This window comes from Lagenorhynchus albirostris, chromosome 12 (assembly GCF_949774975.1).
Source record: "Lagenorhynchus albirostris chromosome 12, mLagAlb1.1, whole genome shotgun sequence".
In the NCBI taxonomy this organism is placed as follows: Eukaryota; Metazoa; Chordata; class Mammalia; order Artiodactyla; family Delphinidae; genus Lagenorhynchus; species Lagenorhynchus albirostris.
In genome coordinates this window covers 80,495,326-80,509,890 of record NC_083106.1, presented here as the reverse complement: position 1 = coordinate 80,509,890, position 14,565 = coordinate 80,495,326, and the positions used below count along the sequence as shown (strand labels likewise).

The following is a 14,565-nucleotide window of genomic DNA, read 5'->3' as shown; positions in this document are numbered from 1 at the left end:
TTTTTGGTGCCGAAGCAGGTGATGAACTCAACATTACAGAATGTTTGGCTGTCACTCCAAGATCACAGGGTATTTTTCTAGTCGGTCTGGAGGCAAATTTTCTTCTTGAATTGTGATTATGTTTAGGATCATCCAGATCACATATTTATCTGTTTTAGCCCTGCAGGCTCCCAGGGAGAACACTACAGAGGTGTGTTAAACTGAAGGCCCTAAGCTGTGTAGAGTTCAAATGTTCCTGGAAGTCAATCCTCTGTAACACTATGTCAGTTTATCTTCAGGCGAACTACTGTTATTTTGACCAAAATTAGTGTCTGTGTGTGTGTGTGTGTGTGTGTGTGTGTGTGTGTGTGTGTGAGAGAGAGAGAGAGAGAGAGAGAGAGAGAGAGAGAGAGAGAGAGAGAGAGAGGAGAGAGAGAGAGAGAGACTCTCCCAAGCCCCGTAAGAGTGGCATTTCCCAGTTATTGTGACAACAAGAAATGCGGGCACACGTTTCCAAACCCCCTGGTGAGGCTGTGCTGTTCCCAGATGAGAAGCATTACACCGAGCTAGTGAGCACATGTGACTTGATATAGGAAGGAGTCGAGATTTTCTAGTTTGGGCTGAATATAAAAGCTCCCTCAAGCTGGTGTTTGAACTTGAAAACTTTTTTTTTTCCTTAAAAAATAAAATTTCAAAGACAACCACAAAACGTTCCTTCAGTCAAAGAAAAGACAACAATTCAATTACAATAACCATTCTAAAGATGAAAATAAAAACGCCAAATTTACAGTCTGTTTGTATTCTTGACCGTGAGTGGTAGAGGGTTTACATTTCTCTAGCCCAGTCCTGGGAACTACTTTGAGGCATCAGGGTCCAGCTAGCAGCCCCTCCTTCCGTTCTTATGTGGCGACTGGTGCCTGTGGGACCCTGGGTGAGCCCATTAATATTTTGATGGCTTGACTGCTTCCCTGAAACACGCATAGTAGCTGAAGCCATGTGGCAACATGGCCATAGATGGACGCCTTTCATCATCAGCTGTTTCACCCTGATCTTTCAGGACGTTGGAAAGTGGGAATTGAATTAGTCCAGTGAGCTTTTGAGAGGAGTGGCGGTCTGTGAAAATAGCACAGAATCTCTAAGAAAAGAGGATGTTTGCTTGAAAGTCAACTTGCCATGTGAACTTCTGGATGGTGGAAGTTGGTGCCAGTTTCAGAGAACGTTCCTCAAGATGTGTGCTGTCCCTGTGTTTCGAAAGATGCTCTGTGAGAAAGAATTTCTCCTATGACTTCTTGACCAAGAGCTCTACCTGCCTGATTGAAGATCAGGTGATACAGCTTTAACTTTTAAATGTTTAACTCTTTAAAACTTTTCACTGAAGCATAACACACAATCAGAAAAGTCAAAAAATAAATTTTGGCTTGGAGACTTTTTTTTTTTAAGAAGATGTTGGGGGTAGGAGTTTATTAATTAATTTATTTATTTTTGCTGCCTTGGGTCTTCGTTTCTGCGCGAGGGCTTTCTCTAGTTGCGGCGAGCGGGGGCCACTCTTCATCGCGGTGCACGGGCCTCTCACTATCGTGGCCTCTCTTGCTGCGGAGCACAGGTTCCAGACGTGCAGGCTCAGTAGTTGTGGCTCATGGGCCTAGTTGCTCCGCGGCATGTGGGATCTTCCCAGACCAGGGCTCGAACCCGTGTCCCCTGCATTGGCAGGCAGATTCTCAACCACTGCGCCACCAGGGAAGCCCAGCTTGGAGACTTTTCATGCTATCACACCTGTGACACCAGTCCTTAGACAAGAATGGACAGGCCACGACCATTTCCAGGCATTGGTCCCCATGCCCCAAGGTAACCACATCCTGAGTGTTATCACCATAGATGTAGAGGTGCCTGTGCTTGAAATTGGCATAAATAGAAACATATAGCATGCCCTCTTCTGCGTCCTGCTTATTTCATTCAATTGTATGCTTGTGAGATTTACTGATAATTTCAGGTGAAGTCGTAGATCATTCATTCTCACTGCCGAGTGGTATTCTGTTGTAAGTATGCACCACAATTTATAAATCCTACTGTTAATGGGCATTTTGGGTAGTTCCCAAGTTGGGGCTGTTACGAATTGTGCTGTAATGAACATTCTTACTTATATCTTTTGAGGGATGTTTTTACACGTTTCTGTGGGACAGACAAGAGCTGGGACATAAAGCGTGGACGCATGAAGTTCAAGTGGATGCCCCAAACAGCTTTCTAAAGTGGGTGTCCAAACTAATGCAGCTATTTGCAGTTTTTCCACATCCTTGCCAATGTTAGATTTTTTTTTCTTTTTAATTTTACTCATCTAGTAGGTGTGCCTTGACACCGAGCTGAGATTTCAATTTGCGTTTACTTGATAACTGATGGGGCTAAGCAACTCTTTATGTTAATGGATCATTTGCATATCCTCTTTTTGTTCAAGTTGGCTCATTTTTCTACTGGGTTGTCAGTCATTAATTTGTAGGAAATTTTTAATGTACCCTGGGTACAAGTTGTTTGTTATATTTGCTGCAAATATCTTCTACTCTATACGTTGTCTTTTCATTTTATTAACGATGTCTTTGGGTGGACAGAGCTTCTTGATATTATTATTTTCCAAATTGTCATGTTTTCCCCTTCTGGTTAGTGTTGTCTTGGAACCTTTTAAAGGAAATTTTGCCCACTCCAAGGTCATAAAGATGTTCTATGTTTTTTCTGAGAAGCTTTATTGTTTTATCTTTCATATTTAGATCTACAGTCCATCTGGAATTGGCTTTTATGCATGGTGTCAGTTGGAGACCAAAAAGTCATTGTTTTCAATAAGAGTATTAAATTAACGCAGGACTGCTTATTGAATAGAGCATCCCTTCTCCAATGCACTTGGTGTCACCTTTATAACGAAGTTGTCTTTATTCCACTTGTATGTCTATCTGTTTGTTGCTACACAAATACCTTACCATACTATGACTTTATAATAGGTCTTGATTTGGTAGGGTAATTTATCCATCTCTTATTCAAGATTGCCTTTGTCATTGAAATTATACATTTTTAAATTAGGTTATCAGTTTCCACACACACACTCTCTCTCTCTCTCTCTCTCTCTCTCTCTCTCCTGCTCGGATTCTATTGGGGACTACATTGCATCTACTTCACCCACCCGGGGAGAATTAGCCACTTAACAATCCTGAATCCTGTTCTCCATGGCCACGGTATATCTCTCCATCTTATTCAAGTCTTTAATTTTGCTCAACAATATTTAATTTGCAGTGTAGAGGGCTTATAAAACTTCTGTCAGATATATCTTAGGAGTATTTGATAGTTTTTGTTGCTATTTTAAATTTCATTTTAGTTTGTTGCTGATATACAGAAATATCACTGATGTTTGGATATTATTCACATAGCTTTTCAATGACAGAGCTAACGAAAATAACACCCCAAAGCCACCGTCGTGGACTGATAACTCACTCTCTGCACTTTTAAAATGAAGAGGTGAGGAGAACGCTATTTAAATCCAGAGAAATCTAAGCCTGAGTTTTAGAGAAACAGATCACCACTAGGCATAAACATTTATATTATAAAGACTTACTAATTTAAACAAATAGGGACAAGGAGACCATGGATCCATAAATAAATAATATACATATTAGACTTTTATTTCTGTTGAGTTTTTATGACACAAGCTTTCAAAGAATGATCAGTTAAAGCTTATATTTTTTTCAAATATAAATGGATGTTTACATTTAAAAATAGTTTTTAAAAAGGTATTTATAACATTTGCTTATCAAACAATAAACATACAAATGTAATATAAAGATAAATCATCCTTATCAGTACCTGGAGAACTGTAAACTTGCAAAGAGTAAAGTTCAAATTAATAAACTTTACTTGTACTATATACAATGGTAGTTTGAATATATATAAGATACTTAATAAATACACATACAAACATGCATATAAACACAGATACCTTTAGCCTTTTAGTTATATAACCGCTTGGCAATATCTTCTCAGTAAATATATATACATATATAACATGACCTCTCAAGCATGTTAATTAGTACTACTTATTCATGTCACAAAACAGACCAGGAACAATGAGAATATACTTGGAAGAATAATGCAAAAGCGAACAACATTATGTAGATTTGTATCTAGATGTTTTTCATAGACAGTGAAATAAATGTTCCAGGATATTTAAATTCATTTAGTTTTGAAAGACCGAAAAAAGCAATGAATGATACCATTGAATAAGATTAGATATTATAGACATACAGAATAAACAAGATATTTATAGCCTGATACATTATACATATTTATTTGTGGGTTCATGTGATAAGATTTTGTTTCTGTTCACTGATTCATCCTCAGTGTCTGGAGCCGGCACAGAGTAGGTGCTCAATAAACACTTCTTGGATGATGGAATGAGTATCAGCACGTATTTCAATAAGCTTTGGAACAGCTACATTCATGACTGAAAGTCAAAAATCAAGCGACATTCTGAATATTTACGCAGAATAACTAAAAAGCTATGGAAAAGCACATAGGTCATTCTCTTCCTACTTTGAGCTGTTTTTGCATTTACTCATGTGATCTGCACCTCCTGGCAGAAAGCACAATTTCAAACCTTCACAATAACTATTTCTTTGAGAAGACTGGAGAACATTGTGTCAGAGGGCTTCCCAGGGCCTGGAAGCAAGGCCTGAAAAGGTTGATGACTCGCCCAGGCTGGAGCTGTGCTGCCAGCACTTCAGCTGTGCCGTCCACTGCTGCAAGGCCAGCTCGTGCAGACACTTCCTTGAAATCACACGCTAAAGCAATCGTATTCATACATATTTTTGGTAACACTTACATGAAACAATTGTGCCTATTGTCTTATGCTAAAGCAATCGTATTCATACATATTTTTGGTTACACTTACATGAAACAACTCTTCCTATTGTCTTAGAGTCCACACTCAGCAAGAAGGTGGAATTAAAAATTTCCCTAATACCTTTAAAGCAGTAGAGTATCTTTTAGCTTAAACAACCAGCACTGTTGACACACCAAGACAATATATACAAGTAACTGTGTCTAGATTTGTGTAATAGCAAAGCAGGCATTAAGTTAATTATTTTACCCTTTTAGGGGCTTGCTCTATTAGAATATATCTTCTCATTTAAATGTGCTCCTTACAAAGAAAACTCATCTAATATTGATAAAAGAGGGACACAAAGTTCGGTTAAGTCAAATTCTAGACTAGCTGTTCAATAAATCTTTGATTTAAACTATTTATAGACAACAAGGAATATAAGAGATATGGGTTTTCTGGTGAAGGCTGAACCTAGGAGTCAGTTCTGTAGATTTCTCTTACAATTCTCTTTCTGCATCCCACCTGCCTCTCCCACAATCCAGTCTTTGCTCAGAATGTGTAACTATATTCTGGCCTTAAATAGCAGGCCCTATTCATACTGTTCATCATTATCACTCTTTAAGCCAAACTGGGGCTCCGAACTGCATCTGATCCTTGACAAAATAGCAAGTCCCAGGACTCCAGAACTTCTGCTTCAATAAAAGCTAAACTCAGTGTAGGGCTTCCCTGGTGGCGCAGTGGTTGGAAGTCCGCCTGCCGATGCAGGGGACGCGGGTTTGTGCCCCGGTCCGGGAAGATCCCACGTGCCGCGGAGCAGCTGGGCCTGTGAGCCATGGCCGTTGAGCCCGCGCGTCCGGAGCCTGTGCTCCGCGACGGGAGAGGCCACAGTAGTGAGAGGTCCGCGTACCGCCAAAAAAAAAAAAGCTAAGCTCAGTGTAGAAATGCTGTTCTGGTTCAATGTGCAGGCATTTAATGTTTTGTTGCTTTTTCAGACCAGGCTACAGCAACTGACATCATGTAGCCTCAGCCACCTAAGTAACTTTAGCAGAAACTTCACTTCTCGCGTTTATGGTAATCTTGGTTTTTCTTTCCCCCAGATGATGTCAAAGATAAATCTTACAAATTATTTTATATTTGTTAGCATGATTCAGTCAACTTCTTTCTTTTTAGGGATGACCTCATAAATAAATAGTGGGTAGGATCAATTACAAGACACATATAAAAATACTCCCAGCCCGCTTCTCTCTAGTTGATTTCCAAGGCAGAGAGAGTAAACAGCCTTCTCCCAGCTTTCTCACTGTCCACAGCTGAGAGTGTAGGGTGTTTACAGTATCTGTCCCTCAGTGCTCTCTGGGGCGGGGCTGGTGGGCAGCAGTGCAAGCCTTGGGAAACCCAGCATCATTTCAAGATACCATAAAGTGTCACGGGAAAGGACCCGAAAACATTCCTGGGGCTAAATTATCATTCTCTGAGGACTGGTGTCCTCTTCCTGCTCTGCACGGAATTCTCCTGAGGTGTGGATTCTCCTGAGGTGTGCAGCTTTGGCCTTTGCACACTCGTGGATTCTGTAAACATGGGATTTTCAATATTCTAGGATTTTCCAAAATGGTCTCAAAAGACTCACTCACCCCTTAAATGGCTGCACCTTTCCTTTCTGGGTGTAGAATCCAGCGGCTCACTCTCTGAGCCTTGCAACTTTGTTTCCACTCACTCCCGCATATAACAGAACAATGGACTTGCAGACAGAAGACCACCTGTCAGTTTAATTACTGAAAGTTAGTTACTTTACCTATCCATAAATTCAGTCAAATGAGCAAAAAGTAAATATGATTGGATGCAAGTTATATGCATAAAGATGGTGTATGGGAAATTGCTAACATAATGCTGAAACTTAAAAAATCTAATATTTGGAAGGAAGCAAATCTGTAATTAGAGGCATATACATGAGTGGAGTTACTTGATACCTAAAGTTCTTTCTGAAGAAAGACTTATCCAAATGGTTCTTGGACTTTATTTGCTAGATTGATCTATGGTGCACAAAATGCTTGTGTGAAAGTCATCAATACTATACATTACAAAACAACCCTCGGTGATAGAACACCACACCGTAAACCAAAGTGGCATCGGATATCAAACTCTTACTGGACACTGTTCATTCATTCATTCAACAAACACGTGTGAGTGCCTACCATAAATCAGCAATGTTTTAAATTCTGAGTGGAGAGAAATGAACGGGGTCATCCCTGCCCTTGAGAAAGACACAGCCTGGTCTTCAGGACACATAAACCATTGTCGTTAAGTGTGACAGGTGCCGCGGTCGGTCAAAAGACACTTCCCAGTTGGCTGACACCTGGGCTGAGTCTTAAAGATGGAACAAATTTAGCCAAGTGGAGATGGGGCCAATGGGGGTTTGGACGGGGTGGGCAGGGAAGGAGATGGGGGGCTGCAAGTGTACCTCAAGAACAGCCACACTGTTCGGGCACCTTCAAGAATTCAGCAGAGTAGGGGCCAAATGTGGATAAGGGTGAAGGGAGGTGAGGCCAGGGGCTGGGGCAGAAGGAGTATGCCACGGGTCCCCAAACGCCCGGCGAAGACGTTTGGGCATCATCTCCAAACTAGGGAGGCAAGTGGCACGGCCACGCCTGCCCTTGGGAGGGGACTTCAGCTGCGAGGCTGCGGGGAAAGAAGACGAGGGAAAGGATGCCTGCAGCCAGGTGCAGGCGCGCTTGGGAGCCTAACTCAGGGGGGCAGCGGTGAGGACACGTAGCAAGCAGATCTGAGAGCTGAGAAAGAGGGAAAGAGCAGAGCTCCCGGAGGGGCTGGCTGAGTGGAGGCGGGAGTCGTGGGCCACAAGGCCCCGGGGGACAAGGCTTCTCCTCGGGGAGAGGAGGAACACGAAGCAGGTGAAGCGAGGCGTGAAAGAAAGGGCTGGGAAGCCTTCCAACCAGCGCCTTCGTGGATCTGGGCTGGGAGGTTAGGAAGCCACGTCCAAGGTCTGTTTAATTCCATCCTGACCGAAGGGATGGAGGCATTTTGAAGGTCTAACCCAGACAGGCTGTTCTTTATTCTGCGGGTTCTGCACTTTGCCGACAGACCCTCTAGCTGGCGAGGGTCCGCGCCCTCTGCAGCCTCCGGGTCACGGCCACCCCGAAGGGCTGCCCCGGCGCCCCCAGCCTGGGGAGCAAGGTCCGCTCCCCTCCGACCACCCTGGGACCCTGCATAAGCCTCTACCACAGAGCTTACACTTTATCGCAAGTACTGTAGTTGCTTACCTGTCTATCTCTGGATTAAACACCATGTTTCATGCCACTTCATTAAAAAATTTCAAAACCATGTAGCCAGAGTTTGGCACGATGGGAGGTTCCCAGGAAATGTTTGGTGAATGAAGCCCTGCGTGAATGTATAATGCCATGTGCCATGTGGCAATTCGTTAATACTTTGGGGATAATTATTTAGGTTTTAAGTATTTAAATAAGCATTTACCAGTTCCTGAAATTTTGTTTTGAAGCTCCCAAATGGTCCCCCGGGATTGGTTCCAGGACCCCCTCAAGTACCAAAATCTACGGATGCTGAAGTCTCTTATAAAAATGGTGAAGTAGTCTGCCCTCTGTGTCGGCGGGTTCCACATCTGCGGATTCAACCAACAGCGGTTTGGAATCCGCGCATGGGGAACCCGCGGATACCGAGGGCCGACTGTAATTCAACGTTAGACTGTTTTACTTTTCCAAGGAACTCATGACTAAGAACAAAAGTTACTGCATCACAAGCAATCTTTCCTTAAATGTCAGTGAAATCTTTTAGAAAGTTAACTTTTCAGGAGGAATGCGTGATTTACTTGTTTTTTTGTGCTGGATTCCAAATGAAGGCAAATCAGGGTACAAAATAAGTGCAGAGCAGAAGTGCATGTAAACAGTTTATAAATGGACGAGTAAGAAAGGAGGAGGCAGAAATGGCCCTAATAGTTGAGTCTAGCTATTGAATAATCACTTAAGAGTTTAAAATGTTCTAACTGGAAAGAACCACACCCTGGCTAAATACAGTGATTAAAGTAATTTTAGTTACATAAAATGACGATTTTTTAGTTACATAAAATGATTTTAACCATTCAAAGACAAGTCCAAGAAGTTCCTGTTATAACATGAAATCTACTTTTTTTGTTCAAGTAGGCTTTCTGATTTAATATGCATTTTAGTTACATAAAACCAATCTCTGATAATGTAGTAATTTGCTTAAAGTGACCAAAAGTAAATATTTATTAAAAATATATGTAAGAATATAGTTATTTCAAGTGTACATTAGATCTGATGGTATTTGGCACATTTTGTATTAAAAATATTTTCATCTGTTATCTGATTAAAAAAATAAATTCTGCAATAGCACATACATCTTTTAGGATACACAGTAGCTTTCTCCAAGTCTCATTTTTAAGTTAAAATATAGCAGCTTTATAGTAGCCACGACTGACTGACTGGAGAAAAACCACCGGTACCACTTTGGAAGCTTCACGTGTCTGTTGTAGGCAGGCTTTTCTTGCCCCATCATGGGTGTTACTACTGTTTAGTCAGGCTCCAGATCTCCTGCCATGGCTGCATTGTGAAGCTGCTACAGATTCCCTGGTGAGCATGCCAGCTTTGCATCTTACTCTACAGGCATGTCTCCATAAGCTGCTTGCCACCCACTGCCTTCTCTCTCCTGGGCCACACATTTGCCATGTAACCCGCCATTCATTCGCTTTCATTTTGCCCATTGTGTGAGATGAACATTTAACAGGCACTGTCACACCCTTCCCCCGCAGTTGAAAACAAAATCCAAACCTCCCACGATCTGACAAACATACTCTCAACAAATAATGAGCTATATGGAAATTTCCAGAGAATGACTCTGCAAAAATCACAATGCAAATGTGACAGTACACACTCCTTCATTTATAGGAGTAATTTGAAAGGTTCTTACCTTGGTTTGTATTTACCCCAGATCCTAAAGGAAAACTGTAAGCATAGAATGCCTCATTACAGGGTTACAATACATGGATAATCAACAACAATGTGACTTTGAAATAGATATAAGTACAGAATATGTTCACAAAATTCATAGAGATTTATCCAACTCAAACATTCCACATTTTCAAATCATTTGTTCTGAGAAGTCCACTCGCTGTTTAATTAACGTTCTTATGTTTATCCTGTGGAAATAGCTCTCCTCCTTGACCCCAAAGTGCTGTACTTCGAATCTGGGTGATTCTGTCTCAAGTTCTCATTGTAGCTCAAATCACCTGGTTTAAACCTAAAATCTAGTAAATTCCACAGTGTGAGGGGATAGCCAGAAGTTCACGTCATCTTTGTGTAGAATACTGACTAAACTCAGAGAGTTAGGAGTTCGGTCAGGGGGATGTAACCTACTCAGTCAGGCTTTCCTGACAAATTCTTTGGGCTCTTGACTCCTCTAATTTTTCTTTTTTTCATTTACACTTACTATTTCATTTAAGTTATTGTGCCTGGAAGGGGAAAAAAGAGAATGTGGATGGATTAATACTTTTACTGCCTATCATTCTAGTTAGTTTCTTTTTAATTATTCAAATTTCAAGGATTTTTTAAATTAGAAAATATTGTCAAAATAAAAAAAAACCTTTAAAAAAGTATACATGTAGATTTTCAATGAGAGTGGTAAAAAAGCTGGATTCAAACAACAAAAATTAAAGACAATTATGGGAGTCCTCTCTCCATATATTCCGTGAGCAAGGGTACAAACGACAGATCATTCTGACGATCTTGGCCTCAATAAACAATCATGGGTTCAATTAAATAACACAGAAATAAAAGTTTGTTCATTTTGGATCCAGCCATGGTGGTGGGAGTGTCACACTGACAACCGCATTCAGGCAGTGTCGCCACACTGGGACATTCGTTAGGAGACTTGATGGTGCTCCAGCCAATATTCTAGTTAAATCTTGACTATTTACTAGAGAAATCTGAGATAACTTCAGAAATAACTATCCGTGCTACAGAGGTTCAACTTATAATAATACTTAGTGGCACAAGTTCATATTTTGATGAGGCTGGTCCCTTCACTTTAGCCAAATACTCTCTTTTATGTACCAAACACACAAGAAAGTAACCATCTATCTCTATATTAAATATAAAGTGTGTGTATATGTGTGTGTGTGTGTGTGTGTGTGTGTGTGTGATGGTTCTGGAAAGCTACACACCAAACTGAGAGTGGTAGTTATTTCTGGGGACAGAAGGAGGGGACTTGGGCTGGGTAGCGAAGACTTCAACCTTATCGGAAATAATTTAATTTCTTAAAAACAGAAGGTACTCATGCAATATATATACTTTTAAAATTACAATTAAAATTCTTTCTCAAAATTAGAACTAGTATTCAGTCAAAACTGAAGCTCTGGCTTCTCCAGAGACTTAATCAAGCTGGTTAACTTTGTGACCTTGGGTATTCTGCAGAATCCCCTCTATAAAATGATACAGTAATATGGTATGTACTGCATGGGTATGCCAGGTGCATTCTCAGTACCTACACATCCTCAGAAGCATTTCATAACATGTTGTTAGTCATACTATTCCCAGTTTTAGCATTAACAGTGTCTATTCATTCCACCGTAATGAGATCTCTTTCTCAAGCCCAAGGTAGAAACGTGAAGGCTGCTGGCTGCGCTTACCAGTAGGGCTTCTGGCCCAAGGACCATGCCATGGAAAGGGATGTGGGTCAGGAAGGGAAGGGCCTCTTAAGGCACATCCTAGCTGATAAAATGATTACTTAATAAAAATTCTAGACAGATCAAATCAGAAAATGTTCTTAAAGAAAAAAAACAGTACCACCAGGTGTCACTACAACCTAAAGTTCTGCTGGTCGTTTCTCTTCATTTGGAAAGAAATGTATACATTACAAACCAACAGATACCATCTAACAAGGCTTTCCATGTCCATAATTTATATTGTCATAGTTACTAAACTACAGTTACTGAACTCTAAATAAATGGATTACCGCAAGCTTCAAGTTTTAAAAAATTATAAATAGCGACAATGAATGCTAAATGATTTAAAATGCAGTAAGTAGACCTTTGGAGGTCAAGGATTTAATATTTTCAGTTTTTCCTTTTGAGAGGCAATCTTGAAGTCATGACTGTGGTGATCTGTCATTTGACTGAGACAGATTGACTCAGGGAGCCATGAGTCCAGCTGACTGCCCAGCACTTTTTTTGTTCTCAGCTTGATATTGGATACACATCTCAAAAGTAGTAAAAAATAACAATTGGAAATTCTCATAACTAATAAAATTAAAATGAAGAATTATAATATTTATTTTAGAGACATAATTTATTTTAACGACTACCCAGGGATTTAAACATCACTGTTATATTTTTCATCTCTTCTTAAAGATATATGACCGCTTAACACAAAACTAATTACACTGTATTTTGGGTTTTAAAGTACAGGCATTTTGTTTCATTGTACTTCACTATATGGTGCTTTGCAGATACTTGCTTTGCAAGTCTATTGGTGCCATTTTCCAACAGTATTGGCTCACTTCTTGTCTCCCTGTCACATTTTGGCAATTCTCTCAATATTTCAAACTTTTTCATTTTTATTATATTTGTTATGGTGATCTGTGATCAGTGATCTTTGATGTTACTATTGCAAAAAGATTACAACTCGCTGAGGGCTCAGATGATGGTTAGCACTTTTTAGCAATAAAATATTTTTAAATGAAGTTATGTGCATTGTTTTTAGACATAATGCTGTTGCACACTTAACAGACTATAGTGTAAACGTAACTTTTATATGCACTGCGAAACCAAAATATTCATCATGTGACTTGCTTTATTGCAACATTTGCTTTATTGCAGTGGTCTGGAACCGAAGCTGCAATATCTTCGAGGTGTGCCTGTTTATAGATGTAACACGTATACTGCAGTAATAGCACCAAGGTTGGAGGGAAGGTAAATGGAGCTATAGAGTTGCAAGATATCTATATCTATACCTATATCTCTATATCTAATCTCCACATATGTGTCCCCAAAGTTAATCAATAATAATTTTAAGTTGATTGTGATAAATTAAAGCATATTGTAAGCCCTGTAGTAATCATTAGAAGAATGATGCAAAGGATATAAAAAGCCAACAGAATTAAAATATACTATACTATGAAATATTTAACACAAGGAAGGCAGAAAAGGAACATGAAATACATGAGACAAACAGAAAGCAAACAGCAAAGGGCAGACCTAAATTCGACTACATCACTAATTAGATTAAATGTAAATGGACTAAATACTGTAACCAAAGGGCAGATGTTTTGGGGCCAAGCTGTTATAAAAAAGCTAGACTCAACCATATGCTACCTGTAACACTTTAAATATAAAAATACAAATAGGTTGAAAGTAAAAGGTTGGAAAAGGTATACAATATGCATAAGCAAGCTTCAGTGGCTATATTAGGGTCAGACAAAATAAAATTTAAGGCAAGAAGTATTACCAAAGTCAAAGACATTTCATAATGATAAAAGAGTCAATACAGCAGGGATTTGTAACAATTATAAACACATATGTATCCAATAATAGAACTCAAAATACATGAAGCAAAAAACTGTCAGACTTCAAAGGAGAGAGAGAAAATTACAAATATAGTTAAGTTGATGACTTAAATATTCTTCTTTCAGTAACTGAATGAGTAGACAGAAACTCAGTAATGACAGAGTTGTACAACAGTCTGAACCAAATTGGTTTAATACGTATTTATAGAGCACTCCACCAAACAACAGCAGCTCTCACATTCTTTGCAAGTACACACAGAACATCAATCAAAACAGACTATATGTTGAACCACAGAACAAGTCTCAATATAGTTAAAAGGACTGAATTTATATAGGACATGTTCTCTGACGACAAATAAACTAAATTAAAAATAGTAACCAAGATATCTACAAAATTCTCAAAAATTGTATTACATTAAACAACATATGTGTAAATAACCCTCAAGTCATAAAAGTAGTGATAAGGGATATAAAGTATTTTGAACTGAATGAAAATGAAAATGCAACATCACAATTTGTGGGATGCAGTGAAGACATGCTTAGAGGGAAATTATAGCTTTAAATGCTCATATTAAAAAAGAAGTCATTTCTCTTAAATGAGCTTCCAAATTTCATAACTCCAGTTCTCTTATATTCTGCTAGATGATGATGTTGAAGGAGTTACTGCCAGTTTTCAACTGTTTTATGGTCAGTATGTATTTCGTTTACTTTTGTGAATAATAGAGGGAGATAAGAAGCAAAGAAGTATGTACTAAGTGCCTACTGAGTAACAAATCGTGAATTAAATGAAACACCTTTTTTCTTTTTTTCCTTCTGAGATTCAGTGAGGTTTTGCAGAGTCACAGAGCTAGTGAGGGATGGAGAAGTTCAGACCTGGGTCTGTGTGACTTCACAGCTCACGCTCCCACTCGACAGTAGGATGCCTGAGCTCCTGATAGCTATTCAACCTGTGGTCCACGGTGGATCCTACATTTCCTCTTGAGTAAGCTTTAATCTGTTCGTTTATCTTCCATTATGATAGATTGTTTCTTATTAAGTAGAGTCTCCTACAATTTATCCATTGTCAATTTATGAAGGATACAGCGACCATCTCTGTCTTTGTCACTGTGTCGCCTTTTAGGTTATAAAGTCTTCATGGGCAGCTCTCATATTTACTGCACTACACTCCTCCAGGTTTCACATGCACT

The 14,565-nt window shown here is 39.5% G+C and overlaps 1 long non-coding RNA gene across 1 annotated transcript in view; it reads right to left on the bottom strand.

Moving 5' to 3' along the window:
* Positions 1-3,655: 3,655 nt before the first annotated feature.
* LOC132530438 (uncharacterized) overlaps positions 3,656-14,565 on the bottom strand; it is a 47,304-nt gene continuing 36,394 nt past the window's right edge. Inside the window, exons 2-3 of the long non-coding RNA XR_009543802.1 lie at positions 6,463-6,588; positions 3,656-4,793 (exon numbers count right to left, since the gene is read on the bottom strand). This is a non-coding gene — a long non-coding RNA (uncharacterized LOC132530438). The remainder of the gene's footprint in view (positions 4,794-6,462; positions 6,589-14,565) is intronic.